This window comes from Lithobates pipiens, unplaced genomic scaffold (genome assembly GCF_037356315.1).
Source record: "Lithobates pipiens isolate NorthernLeopardFrog02 unplaced genomic scaffold, aLitPip1_a1.2 Scaffold_30, whole genome shotgun sequence".
NCBI classification, from domain to species: Eukaryota; Metazoa; Chordata; class Amphibia; order Anura; family Ranidae; genus Lithobates; species Lithobates pipiens.
In genome coordinates, this window is record NW_027507791.1 from 114,116,237 (window position 1) to 114,141,737 (window position 25,501).

Consider the following 25,501-nt stretch of genomic DNA (forward strand, 5'->3'; position numbering starts at 1 on the left):
TTCTGACAGTCAAGAACGCGGTGACATAGAACACGTACAACAGGACTAGAAGTTCAATAGCCAGTAGCCAATAACTTCTGTCTCAGTTGATTTTGAGCATGCGTGAGTATTTGCACGTCGGAATTGCATACACACGATTGGAATGAGAACCTGCTCTCAATATTTTGCTGGTGGAAATTCGGCCAGCAAAATTCTGATGGAGCATACACACGGTCATATTTTCTGATGAAAAGCTCACATCAGTCTTTTGCTGGCCGAAATTCTGACTTGTGTACGTGGCATAACTTTCTGAGACATATGCCTGAAACATGCGTGCACTCCCCATTGCATCTGAAAGGTGTCTATGACAGACACCAGACCTGGCACTGTGCCTCTGCTCATAGTGAAAGGTTGAAAACTGAAAAAAATTAAAGGTACCCTGAGTTGGGCTTTAAAGCCACTGGGTCGGCATGACAGTCAGGTTTACCATCATTTTTAGAAGTAGAGGTCAGCTTCCATTCTCTCAATACAGGTTTTCTTTAAATATTTTTAGCTTATTAGTATTAAGGGCAGATAAATTGGAGTAAAAATGTATCAAAAGCATTCCACTTGCGTGGTATGTCCTCTTTCTAAGCTGTGTAATTCCCGCAAAGGTCCATTACACTAGCACCAAACCATACTAACATATTGCTTTCCTTTGATGCAGGCTGAAAGGGCTATAAACTATCCACCTTTAGGAAGATTCACCCTCAAGTACTGAAGACGGCATTAAAAACCTGACGACTTTATCCAAAATGTGTGCACTGTGAAGGAGAAAAATCTTGCGAGTTTTGGGATTACCAGTGCCTAGGAGGCAAGCAGGTCAAAAGGCAGGGTCCAAGGTATTTTTTTTTCTTTTACTGATAATATTTTTTTAATCTAGTATTTTTAAATGTGGGCGGGGGGGTTACTAAATATAAGTTTCTTGTATTTTCATGCTTTAAAGAGTCTTGGACTGGGCAAAGACATTCATGCCACACTGGAAAGTGAGATCACTTAGGAGTAAAAGCAGCAGGCAAGCTTGGCTTTTACTGAATACACCATGGGGTTGATTTACTAAAACCAGAGAGTGGAAAATCTGGTGCAGCTCTGCACAGAAATCAATCCGCTTCCAGGTTTTTTTACAATGCTTAATTGAACAAGTTGATTGGCTACCAGGCACAACTTCACCAGATTTTGCATTCTCCGGGTTTAGTAAATCAACCCCTTTGTTTATATGCATTTATACTTGGGGTAATTTAGGATTTATTTTTTTTGTCTACTGCATGGTTTAGAGTTGAGGAACAGACAGTTAATCGTACCTTGTCAATGTCTGAAATGCATTTATATCTACATCATGCTAGCCCGTAAACCAGCCTTCCTTAAAATAGAACTACAAAAACTAAAGAAGGGAAGGCGTAAAAAGGTATTTATTGAAATTGAAATAAAAAAACAATAAAATGCATGCTCACAGGTGCAGAGGTTTACATCACAAAAATTGAAGAATACCATGAGGAAAAAAGTACAAGTGCTTCTACAACCTTACAGTTGATGCGTTTTCATTCACCAATCAAACTTCTTCATGGTTCTACTAAGCCCTGGTTGAGATAGGATAGGTGAATACAGAAATGTCTTCAGTGTACTGTTTTTTAATGATTCTTATGCCCTGTACACACGGTCGGAAATTCCGGCGGAATAGGTCCGATCAGATTATATTGTCAGAAAATCCGATTGTGTGTGGGCTCTATCGGACTTTTTCCGTCGGAATTTCCGCCGGAAAAAATTTGAAAGCAGGACCTCAAATTTTCCGACAACAAAATCTGATCGGACTTTTTCCGATCGTTTGTAGAGAATTCTGATCGGACAAAGCGCCACGCATGCTCAGATCAAATTACGAGACCAAAGCTATTGGCTACTAGCCGCAACGTAGTCCTGTCGCAACGAACGAATGTCATCACGTTCTGAACAATCTGATTTTCTCTGACAACTTTGTCCGACTGTGTGTATGCAACGCCAGTTTCGGACAAAATCCGTGGAAAAAATCCAGTGGATTTTGTTGTCAGAATGTCCGACCGTGTGTACGGGGGCTTAGTGTTGGTGTTTGCAGTGAAGACTGAAGATAGAGAAATCTTCAGCCTTTTTACACTTCTCCTAGGCATTACTGTATGGAACAGACTAAGTATTATCTGCAGATAAATTAATTTTTACATTAAATATATACATTTTGCATACTGGTAGTTAATACTGGTCATATACCGAGCCAAAAAATGTACTCATGACTGTAGATGAAAGGCTGCTGACATTGCAATATTCAATACCTCCCAACACACAGGCCTAAAGGAAGCATCACTGCTGTGATGGGTTTCCCTAGAAAATGGGACTTCATAAAACCAATATGGCAAGGTCAGCTTTCATTGCCACAAGATAACAGCCAGAAAACAATCTTGGCAGAAAATACAGTTCATTTGTGAGAAAGTAATCATGCTATTGCTTTCCATAAAAAAAAATCTAAACCTCTAGAAGTTAATCACATGAGAAGAAGCAAGTTGTGTCAATTACTTATCCAATGAAAGAAAACTGGAAATATTGTCTACAAATCCTGTGTGGGCTCCATTATGTGTCCAGCACTAATACAGTTGAGGGTTGAATTATATGATGTAGTAATGTATGCTGTAAAATCGAGCCTTTACTATTTCGGTACTATATCAAGGTCATTGGTTTGCATACAACCCTGGTGATGAGAAGCACAGACAGCAGAAGCAGACAGCTTGGCTTTATGATTATGAGACACAGTATGAACCAAGGTTTTTACTGCATTGTTCCAGGAGGAAACAGAAGGGAATTTTTCAGGTTTTACACTAAAAACAAAAATTTAAGTGGACTCTGTTCCATTCTTACATTCGAAGACACTAGCTGAAATTAAAAAAATTTCATGAACTACTATATGTGCAAATAATGTTTACATATGCCCATGTTCATATGTTTAGTGTCCTGTTTATTCCTCATCCAATGTCCTCTCAACAATGGTAACCATACACTATATGTATATAAAATAGACATGTAGCTTCTTGCTTTGTGTTCCATGCCCATGCATTTCTTTTTAAGTCCATACACGCTTATCTTTCTCCCCTCCCAGGGAATGCAGTATCTGACTGGGTTGTTTCTAAGTAGGGGGAAAGAATTCTGGTGGCTTGTATAAGAATCCACTCACACCCCCATGAGTGAGACAGCTGCGATAACACAATGAGCTTCCACAGTACAACTCCTCTTGCTATTAACACCACAAGTGCCATACTGTCTAGTTATACCATGGCCTGATGTCCTGAGGGTTAAATGAACTCTGCCATGTCTTTCCCATCCGTCTCCTTTTATTTTTATAGATATAGACATATATCGATATAGATATGTATCGACTGTTTAGAGGGCTTATTTTAGAATGGTTTCTATGGGTTAAAGCGCACAATTGCTCTAAACAAAGTGCTTCAAGCCAGTGGACGTTTTTAACCCATTTGATGCCTGGGGCATGCAATCTGTTCTTACCATACACTCTCACCTCAGACTGCCACCCCAGGGTAGGAATCCTATCTCTTTCCTGCAAAGTTTAAGCTGACAATCTGTACCTAGATATAGCCAAACATCCTGCAAGGAGTGCTTTCCCAGCATATACTATTTATAGCAGTAGAAAAAAAAAACTTCAGATAAATTGATCTTTTAGGCTCTGCTACTGTTCAGGAATAAGTAATAAGCCTGTACACATCAGCCATTTAGATTTTCATTGCAGCATAGGGGAGCTTTAAATGACTTAAAATTTATTGGTCTTCTAAAAGTGCTACAAATTTTTGGTGTGAAGCCTTAGATCGGTCTTTGTGATAACAGAAATCTATTGGCTGTAAGGTCTGTTTGGAAATACTACTAAACGTTAAATGGGGCAGTGCAAACTTGTCAACTAAAATAGTTTTTAGTCATTGGAGCATGTGCATTTGCTCATATTAAAAAATATACGTTCTATAGCCAGTAGGATCAGATATGTAACTTAGAAATTGCAAGGGTAGCAGGCAGAGGTGTAACTACCGTAAGGCAAATAAGGCCTTGGGTGCTATTTTTCAGGGAGGTGGCAGCTGTACTGGAATGATGCTTACAGCTGCAGGCATCACCCCTTTATCTTTTTTTAGAGCCAGCAGTTGGCTCTCTTGTAACAGCCATCAGAGTCACTTACTAGCCACTCGATTTCTATTACAAGCAGTGGTAGGGGACAATCCCCCCACCCCCTTCTGCAGCTCTCCTGGGCTCTCCCATCCCACCGTGAGACCCAAGTGACCAGCTGGCGTCTCTGCTGGCTGGACAGCCAAGTAAAGCCAGGATAGGCTGTTCGTAACAGTAAACCGGAAGCGATGACATGACGTCACTTCTGGTTTACTTGGAAACTATCAGCACCAGTTTTTAAAAATAACATTCAGAAATACAGATCTTGGCGTTTTGAATGCTTTTAAGGGCAGAGGAGGGATTTAGAGTTTTATAGAACCCAGATCTCTAAAGAGTACTTGTCACTGCCTATTGCTGTCACAAGGATGTTTACATTCCTTGTGACAGCAATAAAAGTGATAAAAAAATGAGAGACAGTGTAAATTAATAAAAAATAAAAATAAAGTGCCCCTGCTAAAGTGCTAAAGCTTGTCGGTCCCACACGCACAAAAACAGCGATCGTCCCACACATGAGGTATTACAGCAAACATAAGATATCATGGGCAATAATTCCAGCACCAGACCTGGTCTTTAAAATGGAAGTAAACCCTTCCAAACAACTTTGACCTACAGGTAAGCCTAGATTAAGGCTTACCTGTAGGTCCAAGTAATATCTCCTAAACCTATATGGTTTAGGAGATATTTGCCCGAAAATGGGCACCGCTGTCTACGGCGCATGCGCCGTAGACAGCGGCGCGCATGCGCACTAAATGCGGCAAGTCCAAGAATGGATTTGCCAAATTTGTCGACTCCCGTGCGCATGCGCGGGAGTGACGTCATCGCGGCCTCGCCGTATGACAGCGGCGGAGCTGCGAGGCGCGACTCCCGTGCGCATGCGCGGGAGTGACGTCATCGCGGCTTCGCCGCTGTCATTGGTCGGAGCTGCGAGACGCCACCAGCAAGATGGACGCGGCGGACTACAGGGATCAGCGGCGACTTCGCTGGCTCCTGTGTCAGGTAAGTGACACATAATGAGCTACTATGCGATGCATAGTAGTCCATTATGCTTTACCTTTGCAGGGAAAAAAAGAGGAAGTAAACCCATCAGGGTTTACTTCCTCTTTAAATCTAAAGTGGTACCCTGTGAAAGCTTTTAAAGTATCGCCTATGGATGGTAAAATTTACGTAGTACTTTGTGCAATTTATTTTAAAGTGGCTGGGATGGGACACATGGGGTGGTGCCCAATTTTAGTCTTGCCTAGGGCAGCAGAAAGCCAAAATACACCCCTTGCAACAGGTCCAGTGTTTCCAGCTGTGCATATTCTGACAGGTAATGTAGGATTCACTTCATTTTGCAAAGGAATTTTAATCAATACATCATAACATTTGTTCCCCAGTAGGGAAAACTACAAGCACGTGACCTGTTCGGACCTATTGAGGACTATATTTGTTACGTATAAGTTGACATACTGCAAAGTTTTGTACATCTATCCAGCACAATTGTAGGGCTGCTCTTAACTATGCCTGCGTAATATAATTTCACATCTATGTAAGGATGATACATCTGCTATGCTGCTGATTAGGGTGGGTCCTCTGTTCTTTGCCTCAATCTTCTCAAGGACCTCAGCCCTTCTAACACACCAGGCTGAGTGTACAAACATACAATATCACAGGAAATCACTGAAAGTAATACTTGGTACCCAATAAAACAGGCATCAAACCAGGTAGTAAAGGCTTTAATATAACTTTAATATATTGTCACCCAATATGGTTGGTAACTAGGCAGCATTAAATGAGTTGACAATGGTAACAATATACTTTAACATACAGGCATAAGATGACATTCAGCATGCAGAGCAGCATAAACAGTAGCTAGGCCACCTCAAGTGTAGCAGTGAGCAGTAGTAAAGTGCAATCTACCGAGTGCTGGAACTATACTGTCAGATTGCATTTGATGGCAATGCTAGTCCTAGACCAGCCTGGTTTGCACGGTCCAAAAAAAGTATGTTAGTGGAAGGGGAACAAAGGGGGCTTGTAGAATTAAGGGAGGGGAAGTTCTTCTGCCAGCTATCAATGGGGCCCTTGGAGCGTCCTTGCAGCTGACAGGTCAGTTAACCTGCATGCAGTATAAGTGTGGTATAATCTTGACACAGGTGCAAGGTACAGTAGATGTGATTCAGATGCAGTGACAGTTCGGTATGGCTGTAGAATAAGTTTGGTTAGGATGCGATATGGGCTGGATGCACTTGGTGTCCTGGTCTTATTGACAGTCTCTACTAGCAGTGTTAATAATTAGATAGACATCTCACCAGTTCCAAGGATGTTGCTGTGGACACTCGCTGTAGGAGGCCCCCATAGTCTCTCCCTGAACATCTTCGGTGAACAGCGGTGGGAAGTAGAGGGTGAGTGGAAGCTTCAGCGGTGCAGGATCTGTGGTGTGGGCAGTGCTGCGCTGCCCCAAGTTTCCTCACTCCCGGGCTCACATCTACGCTGGTAGGTGAATACTTGGATAGAAGTGCTGTGCTCTTTTTCTCCTTGGCACCAAGAGGAGGAACATTTCCCAGGTTTTTAACAAAATCCTCTCTCCTCCTCCTATTGGTATCTGTAGTCTAAAGAGTCTATGGGTCCCATTATATGGCTGCCATCCCAAACTATATCTCCCAGAGTTCTCAGCACTCTACATAGACATATGCTTTCTTAGATTTAGCTCTACCCCTGTAGGCCAGAGGAGAAGGGTTAAATAAACCAGAAACGCAGGCTTAGCACATATTTATCCACCTTAACAGATGAGGTGTGCACTCATGGAACATTTACCATGTGGAGTGCTGTTACTGTAACTAAAGGCATATCTCACAAACAGAAGTTCAGTGTAAAGCACCAGGAAAGAGTTGCGTATGGCAACAGAAATCGGTCATATTAGAGTATCAAAATTCAGATTTCTGGTAACAATTTAAAACCGATTTGGCATAGTCATAGGCCAATATCAAAAAATCTGAAAATGAATTATCACATATACACACAGACACAAAACACAACATATAACAATTAAAAAGAGACATCTGGACGCTGTATAGCAGCACACAGGTTAGGGTGTCTGCGTGTATGTGATTCATTTTCACCAGTGATTTGTTTGGCCATTTTTGTGAAGCTGTCTTCTGCTCTGATATTGGCCTATGCCATGACTAGTGTAGTCTGAATGTTCCCCTTATAATATTCCTTACCCATACCTTCCCCTATTAGAAACGAGACCACACCATAGGTTGGAGTAAACTGGCCACAACAGCCTTTATTAAACATAACTCAAAATTCACTCCAATAACTTGTAAATATGAAAATATATAAATAACTTTATTAACATTAAACCACATTAAATAACATTAACTGCCCATTCTGGTGATCTCTGACGGTGACCCCACTTAAGCCAATACCAAATCACTGCGGTACACCTGACCAACTTCCCAAAGGCCTCCACCTGTGACCGGTCGGAGACAACTTCCGCCAGTGAACATAACCGTATTCCCTCCAACGTTCAGGAATACCCAGAGGGGCCGATCGTTAGATGAGCCCCCCACACCCTCAGATCCCTTCTGAGTACCTGTCTACCGTCAGAAACCACCAGAAAACACACCGCCAACACAGGAAAACCTTCCGCTGCCGTGACAACCGACGAAACCTGCAAAAGAAGAAAAAAACAGCAACAAACGACACAACAAAACAAACGCATAACATTAGGGCGGGAAAAACTGCCTCCTCTGTGTCACGCTGGGATCCGAATGATCCCCTAAAGCCACACCCCTCCCTTTTATATGACCCCTCCCCTACACTGAACTTGTTTCCTGCAAACCTTTTTCCTCAGCTCCACCCATAAAGCTTAACCCTCTGTGTCCCTCATCCACACTGTCATGTCCAGCACTCCTTATATCATTGCATTCTTAATCCGTGCTTCTCTTGACTAGTGTAGTCTGAATGTTCCCCTTATATTATTCCTTACCCATACCTTCCCCTATTAGAAACGAGACCACACCATAGGTTGGAGTAAACTGGCCACAACAGCCTTTATTAAACATAACTCAAAATTCACTCCAATAACTTGTAAATATGAAAATATATAAATATATAAATATAAATAACTTAACATTAAACCACATTAAATAACATTAACTGCCCATTCTGGTGATCTGACGGTGACCCCACTTAAGCCAATACCAAATCACTGCGGTACACCTGACCAACTCCACCTGTGACCGGTCGGAGACAACTTCCGCCAGTGAACATAACCGTATTCCCTTCAACGTTCAGGAATACACAGAGGGGCCGATCGTTAGATGAGCCCCCCACACCCTCAGATCCCTTCTGAGTACCTGTCTACCGTCAGAAACCACCAGAAAACACACCGCCACAGCCCGAAAGGGTGACCCCCTCAACCTTGAGGGCCACCCCACACCCGAAGAGCTTTTTGTACACCCTCCTGCAGACCCAATGACCAAAGGTCAATACCCACGTCCGAGAGGTGAACGCCATCCTTCCGAAGATAAAGACCAACGTTCACCTCCAACTCCCGATGCCGAACCACAATGCCCCCGTTCTGCACCACAAACCTCCCAACCACTTTATTCACCCTGATCCTTGTTTTCTCAATGCTGGCCAAAGACCTAGCCCACCGCCACACCGTTCTGGCCACAATGTCCGACCACACCAAAATGGTACCCGGAAAAAGGACCCGCAGGCGCAACACATCCGCCTTAATGTCCGCTAAAATGTCCTTCACCTTCCGAACGCCCAAGTCGTTGCCCCCCCGCGTGAATAACCAGCACATCCGGGGGCCTGTCCCTCAAAGCCAAGCGTTCCACCTCCCTCATAACACGCTCCCACCGCATACCCGGGAACCCCAGCCACATCACCCTATCCTCCCGCCTAGGGATACCCAATTGCCTGCCTGCCGGCCGGGAATCACCTCTCCTGGCCCCCCAGCACACGTACGAATGCCCCAGGATCCAAACGAGGCACGGAGAACCTCCATCTGGAATAAAAACAAAAGAAATAACACAACAACCAACGTAATACTCGCAAACACAGTACTCCCCCAAAAATTCCCAACAGCAAAAACACTCCCAGCCGCCCCCCAATTACCCCAGGACCAACTGCGGCCGGACATAGGAGCGGAACCTCCTAGACTCCCACCTACCAATCCGGCGAACAACCGCCTCCTCCAGCCCACATCGAGCAGCTTCCGTGGCCGCCCCGATCCGGAAAGAATGTGACGCGTATTCCCGTTCATCCAAACCCACCGCCCGCAGGCATTGACGGAAAACCGCCACAAACTGAAACCTGGATAGAAAAGAGCCCTCTGCATGCATCAAAAAGGGGCCCGCCCCCTCAGGCCGCACCGCCCGGAAAGCCCGTACCGCCGCCACCGGACACACAGCCGAGCCCGGCAAGGCGAGCAGTGTAATCGCCACTCCCTTACCCCGTTGGTCAGTCTTGGACCTACGCAACCTTATACTCACCCAATCAGCAGCCACCTGTACATCCTGATCCAACAAACCCCCAGCCACCCGTTTTGAGCGACACACCAACTCCCCTATCCTAAACGCCCCATAGAATGCCAATGAAAAAGCCGCAAACAGAACGGCCTCGTAAGCAGAACAAATGTCCACCAGCCGAGAACAAATTGACACCAAATTGTCAAAGACACTGGCCGGCGCGCATCCCGACCCCCTCCGATCTTTCCTGTACCCCCTCAACGTTTGCCGCACCCAAAAATCCTTCGTCCCGTCCGGCTCGCCCCACAGCTTAAACAAAAAAGGCCAACCCCGCCAGCTTCCGCTCAATAGACGCAGGCGACAGTCCCCTCAGTGACCTTTAACCAACCTGCAGCGATTCCGAGGGCAGCTCCCACATCCACCCGGGGCAGGGCGCCCCCGACTCCTCCGCTCCCGGCGCCAGCTGCCGGAACTTGTCCCACTGAAAACGAGAGAGCGAGTCAGCCAAGGAATTCTCTACCCCAGGTATGTGCACTGCATAAACGTAAACATTGAGCCTCAAACACCAAAAAACCAGCTGCCGTAGCAGCCGGATGACCGGGGGCGAGGAAGCAGTCATCCGATTGATGACCTGAACCACCCCCATGTTATCGCAATTGATGCGCAACTTCAAATTCCGAAACTCCTCCCCCCACAGCTCCAACGCCAACACCACCGGGAATAATTCAAGCAGAACCAAATTGCTCAGCAACCCTTCAACCTCCCACGAGCGCGGCCAAGGTTCAGCACTCCACCGTCCCCGAAAAAATGCCCCATAACCCGCAGACCCAGCCGCATCAGTGACCAACTCCACATCGAAATTGCTCACTGGCCCCGACATCCACATGGCCCGCCCGTTATAAGATGCCAAAAATTCATGCCACGCCCGTAGGTCCTCCCTGTGTTCCTTCCGTAACCGCACAAAATGGTTAGGTCCTGTCACCCCGGCGGTGGCCCCCGACAGCCGTCGGCAGAACACCCGGCCCATAGGGATGATCCGGCAAGCGAAATTCAGCTTGCCTAACAGGGACTGCAGGGCCCTAAGCTGAACCTTCTGCCGGCCCTGCATCCCCGCCAACTCTGCTTGCAGATCCCGTAATTTATTCTCTGGCAATCGACACTCCATTGCCAGCGAATCAATCACTATCCCCAAAAAACTCAATTCCGTAACCGGGCCTTCCGTCTTGTCCCCCGCCAATGGCACCCCGAACCTGCCCGCAATGTGCTGCAACGTGGACAGAAGAATCGCACACACATTGGAGGCAGGCGGGCCCACGCACAGAAAGTCGTCCAAATAGTGGATGACCGACTCCAGGCCCGAAATGTCTCTCACCACCCATTCCAAAAACGAGCTAAAAGCTTCAAAATAGGCGCAGGAAATGGAACAACCCATGCGCAGGCACAAATCCACATAGAACTTGCCCCGCCAATGGCACCCCAACAGCCGGAAGCTGTCCGAGTGGACCGGTAGCAACCGAAATGCCGATTCCACATCTGCCTTGCCCCGCGACCATACCGCCTGACCCACCGAACTGCCGCATCAAAAGACGTGTAGGAAACCGTACACGCCTCCGGGTCAATGAAATCGTTGACCGACCCCCCTTTCGGAAAAGACAGATGATGAATCAAGCGAAACTTCCCCGGCTCCTTCTTAGGAACTACACCCAGCGGGGAAACCACCAGGTCTCCCCACGGTTGCACTTCGAAAGGCCCGCCCATCCGGCCCAGCGCCACCTCCTTACCCAATTTTTCGTCGACCACCCCCGGGTGATCCAATGCTGATCGCAAGTTCCGAGCTATCGGCGGCACCCCCGCCAATGAACAGGAAATCTTGAAACCGTCCCGAAAACCCAAAATCAACCCCCGCGCCGCCTCACTATCCGGATTCCTATTTAGGAAAGGAAGCATCCTTTCCAGGTTCACCGGCGTCATCCCTTTTGTGACCGGCGTCGCCGGCGCTCTTACCCTTTTTGAAACAGCGGGACAGGGCGTGGTTGCCCCCGCAACCGGAGCACTCGTGTTTGAATCGGCAAGCGCCCCCGAATTTACAAGCCCCTTCATTAAAGGGCCAGCACACCCCCCACTTCTTTCCGGCCGGCAGCCCCGAGGACGACGCACTCCCGGCCCCCCCCTGAAGAAACAGAGTAGGCGTCCGCGCCACAGACATAAGCCTCATCCAGAGGCTTATGTCCTTGTGGTCCCAGCGCAGTTCCCCCCGCACCGCCTTACGCTGCCGGAACTGCTCGTCATAGCGCAGCCACGCCAACCCCCCATACACCCGATAAGCCTCACCAATCGCGTCCATATAACAAAACGCCGAGCAATGCTCGGGGTTCTTTTCCCCTATCACGCTAGCCAAGATAGCGAACGCCTGAAGCCAATTCGCAAACGTGCGCGGGATCAGCCGATACCTACGCTTCTCCTCGTCGTCCTTCTTGGAACTGTCCGGCTTGACCCTATCCAAGTTAAACTTCTCGAGGGGGAGCAAAGAGAAAATCTCCACATACTCACCCTTGCCGATCTTGTCCCGCACCTCCTGCTCCAAATGTGCCCCCAACGGGCCCTCAAAGCACACATAGACTTCACACCGGGCTGCATCCGCGAGCCTAACCACATCGGACCGCGCCCCTGGGTCCGCGGCCACCGGGGGAACCCCCAGCCCCCGCGTCCACATCCCCCGACGCCACCGCGGTCGGGGCGTCCACCACCGGCGCAGCCCCGGACCCCCTGGCCCCCACCCCTTGACTCAGCCAGGGGCCCACCTGTGGCGTCCCTGAGCCCCCTGCAAACCTGCCCACCAGGGCCTGCAACCCCTCCAACAGCTCCTGCAGCGGACCCGAGGGCCCCCCCCCGAGGCAACCTGCCCCCCGCCCCCCCGATGGACCAACCGAAACCCCCCCAAGCCGTCCCGGGACCCCGGGGCCCCAGAACCCCCCTGTGCCACCCCCATCAAACCACGCAGGGCTTCCGTCAGCAAAGAAGAATCCTGCAACTTACCTGGCCCCTCTGGGGCCCCGCCGACCTGCACCAGTCCAGGCGCAGCAAAGGACACGTCATCCTCCTGGGACAGCTCACTCTCGGACCCGACCTCCCCAGCGCGCACCGGGGACGCTGCCATCCCCCTGTGCTCTGAGCGGTCCTCCCGGTCCATGCGATCCGGAACAGCCGGCAATGCCCGTCGTCCCCCACCGCCCCCAGCATGCCGGCGTCTAAAACCGGCCCTGCCAGGCACCTTGGCGGCCCCCGGAGTCACCCCCCCCCCCGTCCCCCCACCGCGCGGACTCCAGCCCCTGAGACCCCAGGCTGCGGATCACCCGCCAGGTGCTCACCCCCCTGAAGGCAAGACCCCGAGCCCCCCGCACGCCCCCCCTTCCACCGGGCCCCGTTCAGGCCCGGAGCCAACGCCATGCTGCCGCGAAGCCCCGCCCCCCTCCGGTCGGCGGCGTAACGACCGCCCGGACCGGGGAGAGCAGAGTACCGGTCGTTTCGCCGGGGGGACCGAACGGTCCTCCCCCGGGCTCCGGGAATCACGAGGTGGCCGAGGTGTAGGCCCAGGAGAAAAACGCGCCGGAGGCCGAGACCTCCGCGCGCGCAGCTGCACCTCACCTGTCCCGCTGACGTCCTCCGCGCCGTCCGCCAGGTCCCCCACACGGTCCCGCAGCCAGTCCACGCCGTGCACCTCCGCCGCCCGCCGCAGTCGCGCGAAGATTCCGTCCAGGTCGGCCATGACAGAGGAGCAGCGAAAAACTGCCTCCTCTGTGTCACGCTGGGATCCGAATGATCCCCTAAAGCCACACCCCTCCCTTTTATATGACCCCTCCCCTACACTGAACTTGTTTCCTGCAAACCTTTTTCCTCAGCTCCACCCATAAAGCTTAACCCTCTGTGTCCCTCATCCACACTGTCATGTCCAGCACTCCTTATATCATTGCATTCTTAATCCGTGCTTCTCTAATCTGTTTTAAATTATTACAATAAATCTGAATTTTGATACTCTAATATGACTGATTTCTGTTGCCATAAGTAACTGTTTCCTGGTGCTTTACCCCAGACCTCTGTTTGTGAAAGAGGAGCTGTTTGTGCAGCATAACATCAGTATTTCAGTAGAGGGAGAGGATAAATGGAAAGGCTGTAGTAGGAGTCGGGCTGTATGTAAACCCACCCTGTATCCTCCATTGCCTGTCGACTGTTCTCTCGTGTTGCGTCATTTTCTGTGCGACTGCCTGTCATTTCTGGGTTTCTTTGCGGCAAGGTGGACGTGCAGCTAGGGTCGCTTCTCACAGGTATCGGTTGTGGGGGTGGCAACGGGAGGGGGAAGGGCCCCATGACTGGACTGTTTCATGACTGCGATGTTGGCCAGGGGCCCACTCTGCATGGTGTCCGGATGGGTCAGGCTGTTTTGGGGGCCCTTTCACAATGGGGAGGTTGGTGGCGGGGGGGGGGGGGGTGTGGCTCTGTATCTGGAAGTTTTTTCCTTGTCCACGGGGGGATGGTGCAACCAGCGCACGCTTCCTCAACTGTAAACTGATACAGGTATTGGGGCAGGGGGGTGCCCGCTTCTAGTGTGTTCTGGGCCACGGTGATGGCCTTTGGAATGCCCGCTCCCCATGGTGACTGGGGGGGAGTGGAGGGGCTCACACTGGGAAGGTTGGGGTAAGGGGGAGTGTGTCATTCAGCTGAAGTTCTGGAAACTATTGTAAAATACCTTGCATGGGTAAATACAGGGGTGCAGCACATGTAGAATGAGGACACTGGGCACGGCTTAGTATGGCTTGGAGGTTTGTGGGAATTATGTTGCTGGAGCCATGTTGGGTTCAGTGTCCATGGCCACATGAAGTGTGTTCGGTTGCTTGGGGCTCATTCCTTGGCATATGCCAAGTTATGGGGCAGCATGTGGACCGTCCTGAGGCGGAGTTACAGTGCAGGGGTATTTCATACCTGGCTTCGGCTCGAAAGGCTGAACTTCTCAGGTTGTTGTTTCTCTGTGCCTCTGGCTCAAATGTGGAGTAGGTTACCCTACGGACTATCGCTTCATCCCCCTCACTTCACTCTGAACTCACTGGCGACCTCCTGTCAGGAGTTGAGGGCTGGGGTTGAGTTTTTGGAAATCCATCCAAGTCTGGCCCTGGTGGATCCTGCCATTCCAGGGATGCCAGCAGGTTCCTGGACCCCCTTGGTACCAAACCCTGTGTCTTTAGCCTTAGGTAAAGTGCAAGTGCTCTCTGCATTACCCCGGCACTTTTTATCCCTGGGCATGTTAAGAGATATTTTAGGTGGCAGAGATGTCAATTTGGCATCCCTGTTAATTGCCACCCACGATCTTGCCAACAACAAGTAGTACGCTTGCGGTGAGGTTTCTGGGGTTGTTAAGACCAGGCACCACAGGCTCAACTGTAAGCTCTCCATCCCAGGGTTGTGCTGCCCTTCAGTTTATTTAGGGATATTATCTGTGAGCCCCCAGAGGAGGGGGGAGCTGGATCTTTACCTCTATGCGGTGGTGGAATTGGGTCAGAAGTACGGGGGTTTGGCTTTTTGATTATCATCGTTCTTATTCCACCAAAGCCACTGCTATTTTTGCACAACACCAGGTGGTAACAGTCTGGAGCAATATAGACAGAGCTGTTTTGCCAACATTTTGCTGGGCTGAGGTCACCAGTTGTGCGGCATGTCAGTTGTCCTCTCATACCATGTACTAGTGCCCAAAGCGGAACATAGTTACATAGTAAGGTTGAATAAAGACACCAGTCCATCTAGTTCAACCTGAGCAAGTGTCTACAATTGTCCCTATCCCTGTATATTGTACACTCACATTGGTCCCTACCCTCATGGAGCCCACAATCCAAGGCTCCCATTCATATACTAGGGCCAATTTTGGACAGAAATCAATTAACCTACCTGCATGTCTTTGGAGTGTGGGAGGAAACCGGAGTACCCGGAGGAAACCCATGCAGGCACAGGGAGAACATGCAAACTCCAGGCAGGTAGTGTCGTGGTTGGGATACGAACCAGCGACCCTTCTTACTGCTAGGTGAGAGTGCTAACCACTACACCACTGTGCCGCCCCACCGGGTTCGTCCAGGGCTTTCCCTAGTTTACTCATGGCTCCAGCTCATTATGCTTCTTTTGACAGTTAGGTCGGCTGATTCATTTATTTTATTTTTTTTCGCAGATTTGTAACCACTTCAACCATGACAAGTGTGTATGAGTGGATCAGGTGATACATCGTATCAACGGGGTTGGTGAGGACGATTGGCTGTCCAAAGCTGACATAGCGGATGCTTTCAAACTCCTCCCCATTCTGCCATCACTCTGGCAGTGGCAAGGGATAAAGTGGGGAGGAGGGGGGTCTGTATTTTGCTACTAAACTAATCTTTGGGTCCAAAAGCCAGCCTGTGGCTGTTGGATACTTTTGCGCAGACACTCAGCTTGAGACTCACAATATAGTACGCTGTCATGAAGTCATCCACTATCTGCATGATTTCCTCCTCATTGAAGGTTCCAAACAGGCCCCCGCTGATCTACGGAAACTGACATCACTTTTGCTGCTCTTAACGTCCCTCTGATGGCAAGGAAAATGGAAGGTCCGATGACTGCAGTTACGTTCCTGGGAATCACACCAAAACTCAGGCCATGCAGGCCAGTCTGCCTACAGATAAGCCAGAGAGGATCAGAGACCATATACATGTGTTTACGACATCCCAGGCCTGTTCCAAAGTAGAATTGCAGTCATTGTTGGGCATGCTAAATTTTGCTGTGAGGATCATTCCCCCTCGTCAATTTCTCGGTTGTGAGCCTTGTTGCCTTTAGCCAATGACTCGGGTCAAATTAGATCCTGCGGCTCTATCTGACTTGCGTATGAGGGACGAGTTCCTCCAACAGTGGAAGGGAATCTCCATATTCATCCCTGCAGAGTTGGTTTTTCTCAAGTCTTGACTAATGCAGCAGCCACCAAAGGCTATTAGAGGGTATTTTTGGCGCTCACTGGCTAGCTGGGTCATGGCCAGATGAGATCTTGGCTATTCCAGGGTTTGCAGGGACATTGGCTTTGTTCGAGATTTACCTCTTGGTATCAGTAGTGCAGGCATTGGGTCACTTTTGAACAGGTTAAAGGGTGGTTTTCTCCACGGACAATCGGGCTACTTCAGAAATTGTTTACAGGCAGATATTGGTCTTTACTCTTTTTGTACGTAGACTGATTTGGTGGTCCCTTTAGTTCTATTTCCACATACACTGTAGGTTCATCAGTGGGGTAGAGAATACAGCAGCGGATGCTCTGTCCCATTTTAGCTACCAGCTACTTTTCCGGCAAGTCCTAGACAGACGCCTTTGCCACACACGTCCCCTTTTCCCGCTGCTAACGATGGACCATATTCCCCCTGGTCTGCCGCAGCTTTGATCAACAGGTTGTCAACACCAGAAAGGCTTATGGCATGGCCTGGAATACCTTCCAGGCTTTCCAGTCTCAATATACTAGGTTTGATTATCACAACATTAAATATCTACTTGCTTTCGTTGCCTTCTGCCACTCACATTTGTTCTCCTCCCAAGTTCTCCTTCTCCATATTACTGTAGCCCAGCACCTGGCTACATGTAAATCTAAATTCTTTACCATAAACTTTTTTACTGTCTTACTAAAATGTTTTGATCATTGACTACCCACCAGGCTACAATGGACCAGTCGACCCCCCCCCCCCCCCCATTTAGACATCTGTATACTTTTGTTTTAATAATTTTATCAATGAATGGGAGTTTCCAAATCCCTAATAGAGGTGACACATTATAAATGAATTATGACCTGATGAATGAAAGTTCCACCTCCATTCATAGGACACTTTTGACCCCGAAAAGTCCTGAGTCTATTGAATGCTGCATTCCATTGTTAGCCCCAAGCGCTGCAACCATTCTGATTGCGAGTGCAGCCTACAGTGGCCGAGTGCGGCTGCGGCCGAAAGTGGCAGTGTCATAGCGGCCAAAAGTGGCCGAGGGCCATAGCAGGTCCCGCCTTCTGGAGCCTACAGCGCCAAATGCCAGGACTGCGGGACGTGTGGGTGATGTGACATCACTGCAGGCTCCAGAAGGTGGGAACACCACATCCCCGCTTGGGCGGGCGGCTCTTCTCTCCTCCTCGCCTCGGCTCCTCTCTGACGAGTGAGTGACTGCCTGCTGTGACCGCACACCACGGCTGAGCTGAAGTAGGTCAGTGTGTGTATGTATGTCATTGTATGTAGGTCAGTATGTAGGTGTAGGTCAGACAGGTCAGTGGTCAGCATTGATGGGCACCAGTAAGTCGCACAACCCCACCGCCCAGCCCAAAAAAAAGAAGCCGCGCCACATATACCACCACTCCCCCCCCCCCCCCCCCCCCCTGGGTTTTTTGGACTTTGCCACCTAGCATAAGGGACATTTTTTATTCAAAGCACTATCCCTGGTGCTAATTTAAAATTTTTGTGTATTTCAAAATTTGCATCATTCAACTGAAAGAAAACCACCATGTTTGTAATGTGTTCCCATTTACCCATTCACACAGCAAGACTTTTTTTTTTTTTTTTTTTTTTTTTTTTAGTTTCTCAGAAGGATGCGTCATGGCTGACTGCAAAGCTTATTGAACTATGTTAGTGTGCCTGTCCCAGTTCTATCCTCATTAACATACAAGGTGAATTCCAAAGATAAGGCTCTTTTCAACTTTCTTTGGCTGTTACTATGCCCAATAAAAACATAATTTTCCAATTAAGCCTTATACAGGCATTTCAGTTTGCTCAGATTTTGTCATGAGCTATGTGAGACCCCAGCTAAGATCCCGAAGATGACTTTCTAGTAACTTTAAAGTGATAAACAGAGAAATGTGACTGGTGCTGTGCCAGTCACATGCCTAAACTATTACAGAAGAGCTATTCAAATTAAATTATAATGCTCAGAGGCGTTGCTAGGTGGCAAAAAGACCAGGGGCTTCAGTCCGAAGTCCAAGAACCCGGGTGGGGGTGGTGTTGTATGTTGCGTGGCTTTTTTTTTGTGCTGGGCGGTGGGGTTGTGTGACTTACAAGTGCCCATCAGTGCTGACCACTAAACTGCCTGACCTACACACACTGACCTACATACAATGACATACATACACACATTGTCTGACCTACCTTAGCTCAGCCGCAGTGTGCGGTCACATTAGGCACTCGGCCACTTTTAGCCGCACTTGGCCACTTTCGGCCACACTCACAATCAGAATGTTTGCAGCGCTCGGGGTTAACAATGGAATGCAGCATTCAATAGACTCTGGGCTTTTCGGGGTCACATTCTGGGCTTCAGCCCCCCCAGCCACCCCCTCCCAACGCACCTGATAATGCTACTTTCACACTGAGGCACTTTAGTGCTAAAAACGGTGCCTGCAAAGCGCTTGTAAAGCACCTGTAAAGCAACTCTCCTGTCACTCCAGTGCGAAAGCCAAAGCTGGAGCGGTGTGCTTGCAAGACGTAAAGTCCTGCAAGCGGCACCTTAGAGGTGCTTTAGGAGCGGTGTATAAGCGGTGTGAAATCAATGGGCAGCGCCGCCGAAGCACCTGCAAAGCAATTTGGCAGCGGCGCTACACGAGCACTATTGACCCCTTCACCGGCTGATAGCTGGGGTTAAAATTGCCCCGCTAGCAGCTGAAAAGCGCCACTAAAATGATGGTAAAGCGTCGCTAAAAATAGCGACACTTTAGCGACAGCCTCACCGCCTCAGTGTGAAAGTGCCCTAAATATTAAATTATTGCAGTTCCCAAAAAATCTTTGTGGAAGATTGAATGTTTATTTTTTGTGCATTAATATGGTGTAGGCATAGTCAAAAGATGATTGACACTAGTGTGTTTTTCCTTTCAGTCGGCATCAACATCTAAAGCATTTTTATATATTTAATCCGGATTTATAATTAAAACAAAACTGGTTTTGTGAGTTTCTTAGTGAATGTAATCACTCGCCATACTACCGTGTACACACCCACATGTGTGGATCTATAGTCAGCGCTGCACAGGTTAGAAAAAGGTGGAAATTAAGAGCTTATAATTGAACTGAAACTGGAGCATGCTCAGTAGATAACATCTGCAATGAGGACACAGAGCAGATCTGAGGGACAGTTGAAGCTAGGATCAACTGGGTATATTTCACTCTACACAAAACAATTGCTTTGGTGGCTTTGTGAGCATGCATACATATAACATACAATGAGAGTTTTTTTTTCATAGTCTGGGTTTAATGACACTTTTAGGGATGAGCCGAACACCCCCCGGTTCGGTTCGCACCAGAACTTGCGAACGACCCCCGCGTTCGGTACGAACGTTAGAACCCCATTGAAGTCTATGGGACTCGAACGTTCGTAATGGAAAGTGCTAATTTTAACGGCTAATATGCAAGATAGTGTCCTAAAAAGGGTTTGGGGACCTGCCTCCTGCCTCAGGGGACATGGGTCACTGCAAAAAAAAGTTTTAAAAACTGCCGTTTTGGCGGGAGCACTAATTTTAATGACGATTAAAGTGAAAAAAAAAAGTGAAATATTCCTTTAAATATGGTGCCTGGGGGGTGTCTGTAGTATGCCTGTGAAGTGCCACGTGTTTCCCGTGTTTAGAACAGTCCCTGCACAAAATGACATTAAACGGAAATAACACCATTTAAAACTGCTTGCGGTTTTAATGTTATATCTGGTTCCTGCAATATGGTTGAAAATCATTGAGAAACATGGCATGGGTAGCCCTCCCTGCCCATTACCAGCCTATTTGGGTCTTGTACGCATATTAAGGGAACCCCGTACCCATATTAAAAAAAGGAAATGCGTGTGGCCCCCAGGCCCTATATACTCAGAACAGCAGTATACAGGCGGTGCAAACAAGACAGGGACTGTGTAGGTTTGTTGTGTTAAGTTGAATCTGTTTGTCATTTTCAACCGGTACATTTTTAAAGTGTAGCTCCAGTCAAAAAAACGATTTTTAAGCTTTTTGGAAAACATAGGGAAGGGTTATCACCCCTGTATAATTTGTTTTGTCGTCCATCTTTTTTCATGTCACTTGCTGCTGTCTCCTTGCGTTTGTAAGTTGGATGTTTGAAAGTAGGGGCCTGCCCTATATTATAGCGGTATGTACTGGGTACAGAGCACGCAGATAGCACGCACTATCTCCTAACACTACTGACTGCAAGCTCTATTATTAACCACTTGACCACTGGGCACTTAAACACCCTTAATAACCAGACCAATTTTCAGCTTTCGGTGCCCTCACATTTTGAATGACAATTACTCAGTCATGCAACACTGGACCTATAGGAAATGTTTGTCCTTTTTTCACACAAATAGAGCTTTCTTTTGGTGGTATTTAATCACTGCTGGGTTTTTTATTTTTTGTGCTATAAAAGAAAAGACTGAAAATTCTGCGAAAAAATGAATTTTTCTTCGTTTCTGTTATAAAATTTAGCAGATTAGTCATTTTTTCTTCATAAATTTTGGCCAAAATTCATACTACTACATATCTTTGGTAAAAAGAAGTACAAATTTGTGGATATTATTTGGTCTTTGTGAAAGTTAGAGTCCACAAGCTATGTTGCCAATATCTGAAAATTGATCACACCTGAAGTACCACAAAATTGTCATATTATCAGGTTATTTCACACACACAGCATATGCATACCACAAATTACACCCCAAAACACATTCTGCTATTACTCCCGAGTACGGCGATACCACATGTGTGAGACTTTTACACAGCGTGGCCACATACAGAGGCCCAACATGCAGGGAGCGCCATCAGGCGTTCTGGAGCACCCAGGCCAATTCTGACATTTCTCTCCTACATGTAAAAATCATCATTTATTTGCTAGAAAATTACAGAGAACCCCAAAACTATATATATATATAATTTTTTTTTTTTTTTTTTAGCAAAGACCCTGGAGAATACAATGGTGGTCGTTGCAAATTTTAATGGTAATGGCGGGGTACTGCAGAGTATGCACTGGTATTGCAGAGTATTGGCAGGGAATTGAGGGGTTAAATTCGGTGAGCAGCGATGTGGGCACTGCAGATGCAGCCCACATCGCTGCTGACACCGATCTCTTTCCCCTCCGCTGTACCGATCGGTACAGAGAGGGGAGGGAGGAACCGGCGTCATAACATGACGCCGGTTTGTTTCCAAGTGATCACTCCGTCATTTGACGGAGCAATCACATGGTAAACGGCCGCTATGAGCGGCCGTTTACCGTGATCCGTGATGCGCCGGGTCCTGTGGACCCGGCGGTCACGGATGCTCTCGAGTGCGCGCACCTCGGGGCACGCGAGAGCAGAATTCTGGGAGGCCGTTAATTAACGGCCTCTCAGAGTTAAACAACCGCCCTGAAGCCGTTAATCGGCAATGGGCAGTTAAGTGGTTAAAGCTAGATCACTAGCTATATAGGTGAGGTGAATATAGTGGTGTATACTGCAGTCAGGGCACAGACAACAACCACTACACAGCAGCAAGATAGGAAATCAGCCAAAAACGATCGGTGTGTACTGTGTTGAAGGTACACAACACCCACTGCTTCAGATGCTAAGTAACACACTACACGAGGCCGCCTCAAAGGCGGCCTTATATAGTGTGGGGCGTGCACTACACAGCCTGAGCTATGAATGGCCACAGGCAGGATGCCTGTGGCCAATCATGGCTCTCCTCGCTGCCGGCGCTGCGATTGGCCAAGCATGCGGGGTCACAGTGCATGCTTGGCCAATCATGGGGCAGCAATGCACTGCGCCACCGCAGTGCATTGTGGTCCGCGCGCGTCACTCAAATTTTGACGCGAACGGCCCAAACGTTCGGAATTCGCCGAACAGCCAATGTTCGAGTCGAACGTACGTTCGACTCGAACACGAAGCTCATCCCTAGACACTTTAATATTTTTCAGAGCTTCAAACACATTTTTAAAGTATTTGATTATTAAGAACGATTATTGAAATGTGTTATCATGGAAAGTTGAATTCTAAAGGCTCTTAAAATATTTTTGATTCCTCCACGGGGTCCTATAGCACTAGACAAACTGAATATTGTGTTATAAGCAACATCTTGTCTTTGTGAAGCCATTTCCATACACTTATAATTTAGTTTCAGAAAGTTTCCTTATTTTGAAAAGCATTGAACCACAGGTTCTTCCTATCAGTGCAGTAAACTTTTGACTTTGAGACCACAAAAAAAAATGCTTGGGAAGATCATATCTTTAATGCAGGGGATGTAGATTGTCCTTTAAGACTTCTCAATGTGAATTTCCAATGCATTTCGTATGAAAACACTACTTCAGGGGCAGACACTATAGGGTATCTCAAACGGACTATAATAAAGTCAAATGTTTGACTAAGTACAACCAGAAAGGACAAGAATGTAAATCCTGGGTACTTACATGATGCAACAAATTATAGGGTATGTGGGGCCCAGGCCAGAAGGGTTGTCCATCCTGAGAGCTGAGGTAGTCTGAAGCCCTGTACCAAACAGGGTGCATACACATCATCCCCCAGAACACAGGTTTCCAATCTCCATAGTGTATCCAAGTGATGGACAAAAGTGATGACTGGTAGATGGAATCTATAATGGATAAATAAATCCATTAAGATTGTGTAACAGATGAAAGTGAGATGAGACTGAGTGCCCAAGTGACAGCATAGAAAGGTCAGAAAAGTGTGCAAATATGGTGTTATTCAACATCACCACAAGGGGAAGGGGAAGTGATACGAGATATACAATAATAAACACCATTAGAAATTCTAAATCAGCAGAGACATTAGAGATAAGAATGAAGGACTAGAAAACATACTGAAGTCAACTAGCAATTACCTTAGATGTGTACATAGAAGCAAGTGCTTCTCTGAGCTACGGCATCTGCACATGTATAGCAAGGAACACTGTCTGGGGAGATGGCTTATAAGCTCCCTGCACGTACAGAGACTCCTACCAGCATCGGGCTAGCATGGCAAATTGCAGGGCCCCAGCTCGAGCGGGAAACACGATATAATTTTATATCATGTTATGTGCTGCCTAGTTTACATGTATACTTACATGATTTCATACCTTTCTGACTACAATATTTTATTGCTATGTGTTGCTAAGTTGATGCTAAGGTTATGCCATGAGCGCATGTATATGCTACTATTTATACATGCGATGTATCACTTATGTAATAAAACTTGTCTACTTACAACTCAACCCCAACTAGTCAACAGCCTCATTCAAAGTCTCAAATCCCCCTTTTTTGATTACTACTTAAAACTGGGTTTATATTTTCACCATATTCTCATGGCTCTAAAAAAAATAAAAAATAAAAATATAAAAAAGTGTGAGACAATGAGATCAAGGAACTGTCTCCTGATTGTGATATAGGCAATTTAAAGTTTGTTACCAATCTACCAAATGCAGTAAACAGAAAAAAACTAATGGCCCATATACACGATCAGAAATGAGGTCAGAAAAAACTTGGATGGAATTCCGCTCAAGCTTGCCTTGCATACACACGGTCACACAAATTCTCGGAACTTTCGACCGTCAAGAACGCAGTGACGTACAACACTACGACAAGTTGAGAAAATGCAGCTCAGTGCTTCCGAGCACGCATCAAATTGTTTCCGAGCATGCATGATTTTTTGCGCGTCCGAATTGCATACAGACTGACGCATTTTCGGATAGGAACTTTTTCCGACTGAAAAATAGAGAACCTGCTTTCAATCGTTTTGTGGCTGGACTTCTGCCATAAAAAGTCAGATGGAGCAAACACAGGGTCGGAATGTCTGACCAAAAGCTCATATCTGACTTTTGCTGGCAGAATTTGTGATCGTGTGTATGGGGCATAAGAGCAAATCCAGTGAGAACATTTTTGCCGAGGATTTCATTTCTTAAAGCAGAACTAAACCCACCAATTAAAAAATTTCCCAAAACTGTTACATTTAAGGCATGCCTTGAATTATACTGTCTGTTACTAGTGTGCTTATGACAGCTCTTAACCAGGCTGCCAAGCCATCAAATTGGCTGGTGTTATAGCTGATCATATGTGCAGCACCATGGCATCCACAGTTCAGAGGCTAAGGTGGCAGATTCATTGTAAAGGATAGGATGAGGAGTTCCACTTTAATGTTTTGCTATACGATTACGCACAACATATTCCTTGACTTGAGATGTTACCTTCTTATTTAGGACAAACCTCTTAGGGGCTGTATGTTAAACTTTGTTTATTCCAAATACAAAGGTTTGAACAACCAAAAGGTCTTGGTGTTGAATGACATCGTCTAAGTGAAAATTTTTGAGACTTCCCCAATCATTGGGCTTACAGTTTTGCTTCAGAAAAGCTTTTTGCTAGAACAGTTGCCTTGGATTTGGCCTTATCCATTTCCTAGGTTCTAATAAATCATCTTCCCCTGAGGAATCCAGCTGGAATCCAACTCTGGAATATTCAGACCTCTTAAAATGCTACTGGGGTCTGCATTTATTCCTGGCCTTTAAAAAGGATTAACCCTTATCCCTATCAAAGCCTTTAGGGATCTTATTTAATTGTGCCCCACAGTTTGCCATGCTTAAAGGGCATCTATCAGAAATAGACTTTGCCTTGGTATCAACATGCTCTGATATTCTTATCAAAGCTCCTCTTCCAGCAATGGATAATGCCGTATTTTACTTCTATTTCAGTCGATACACAGAAATGATGTATAGAATGGCATTCATATTATATGTATGCTAAATTGAACAATTAAACAGGTTCTGCCACTGAAACTACTGATGAAAATAGCAGTTATGATGGACTTGCAGAAAGCCACTGCAGCCACATAAGGTCTTCTGAGTC

At 47.2% G+C, this 25,501-nt stretch overlaps 1 long non-coding RNA gene across 1 annotated transcript in view; it reads left to right on the forward strand.

Annotated features, from left to right (window-relative positions):
- The first annotated feature begins 401 nt into the window (after nucleotides 1-401).
- LOC143942114 (uncharacterized) overlaps nucleotides 402-25,501 on the forward strand; it is a 30,627-nt gene continuing 5,527 nt past the window's right edge. The window contains exons 1-2 of the long non-coding RNA XR_013264690.1: nucleotides 402-486; nucleotides 686-860. This is a non-coding gene — a long non-coding RNA (uncharacterized LOC143942114). The remainder of the gene's footprint in view (nucleotides 487-685; nucleotides 861-25,501) is intronic.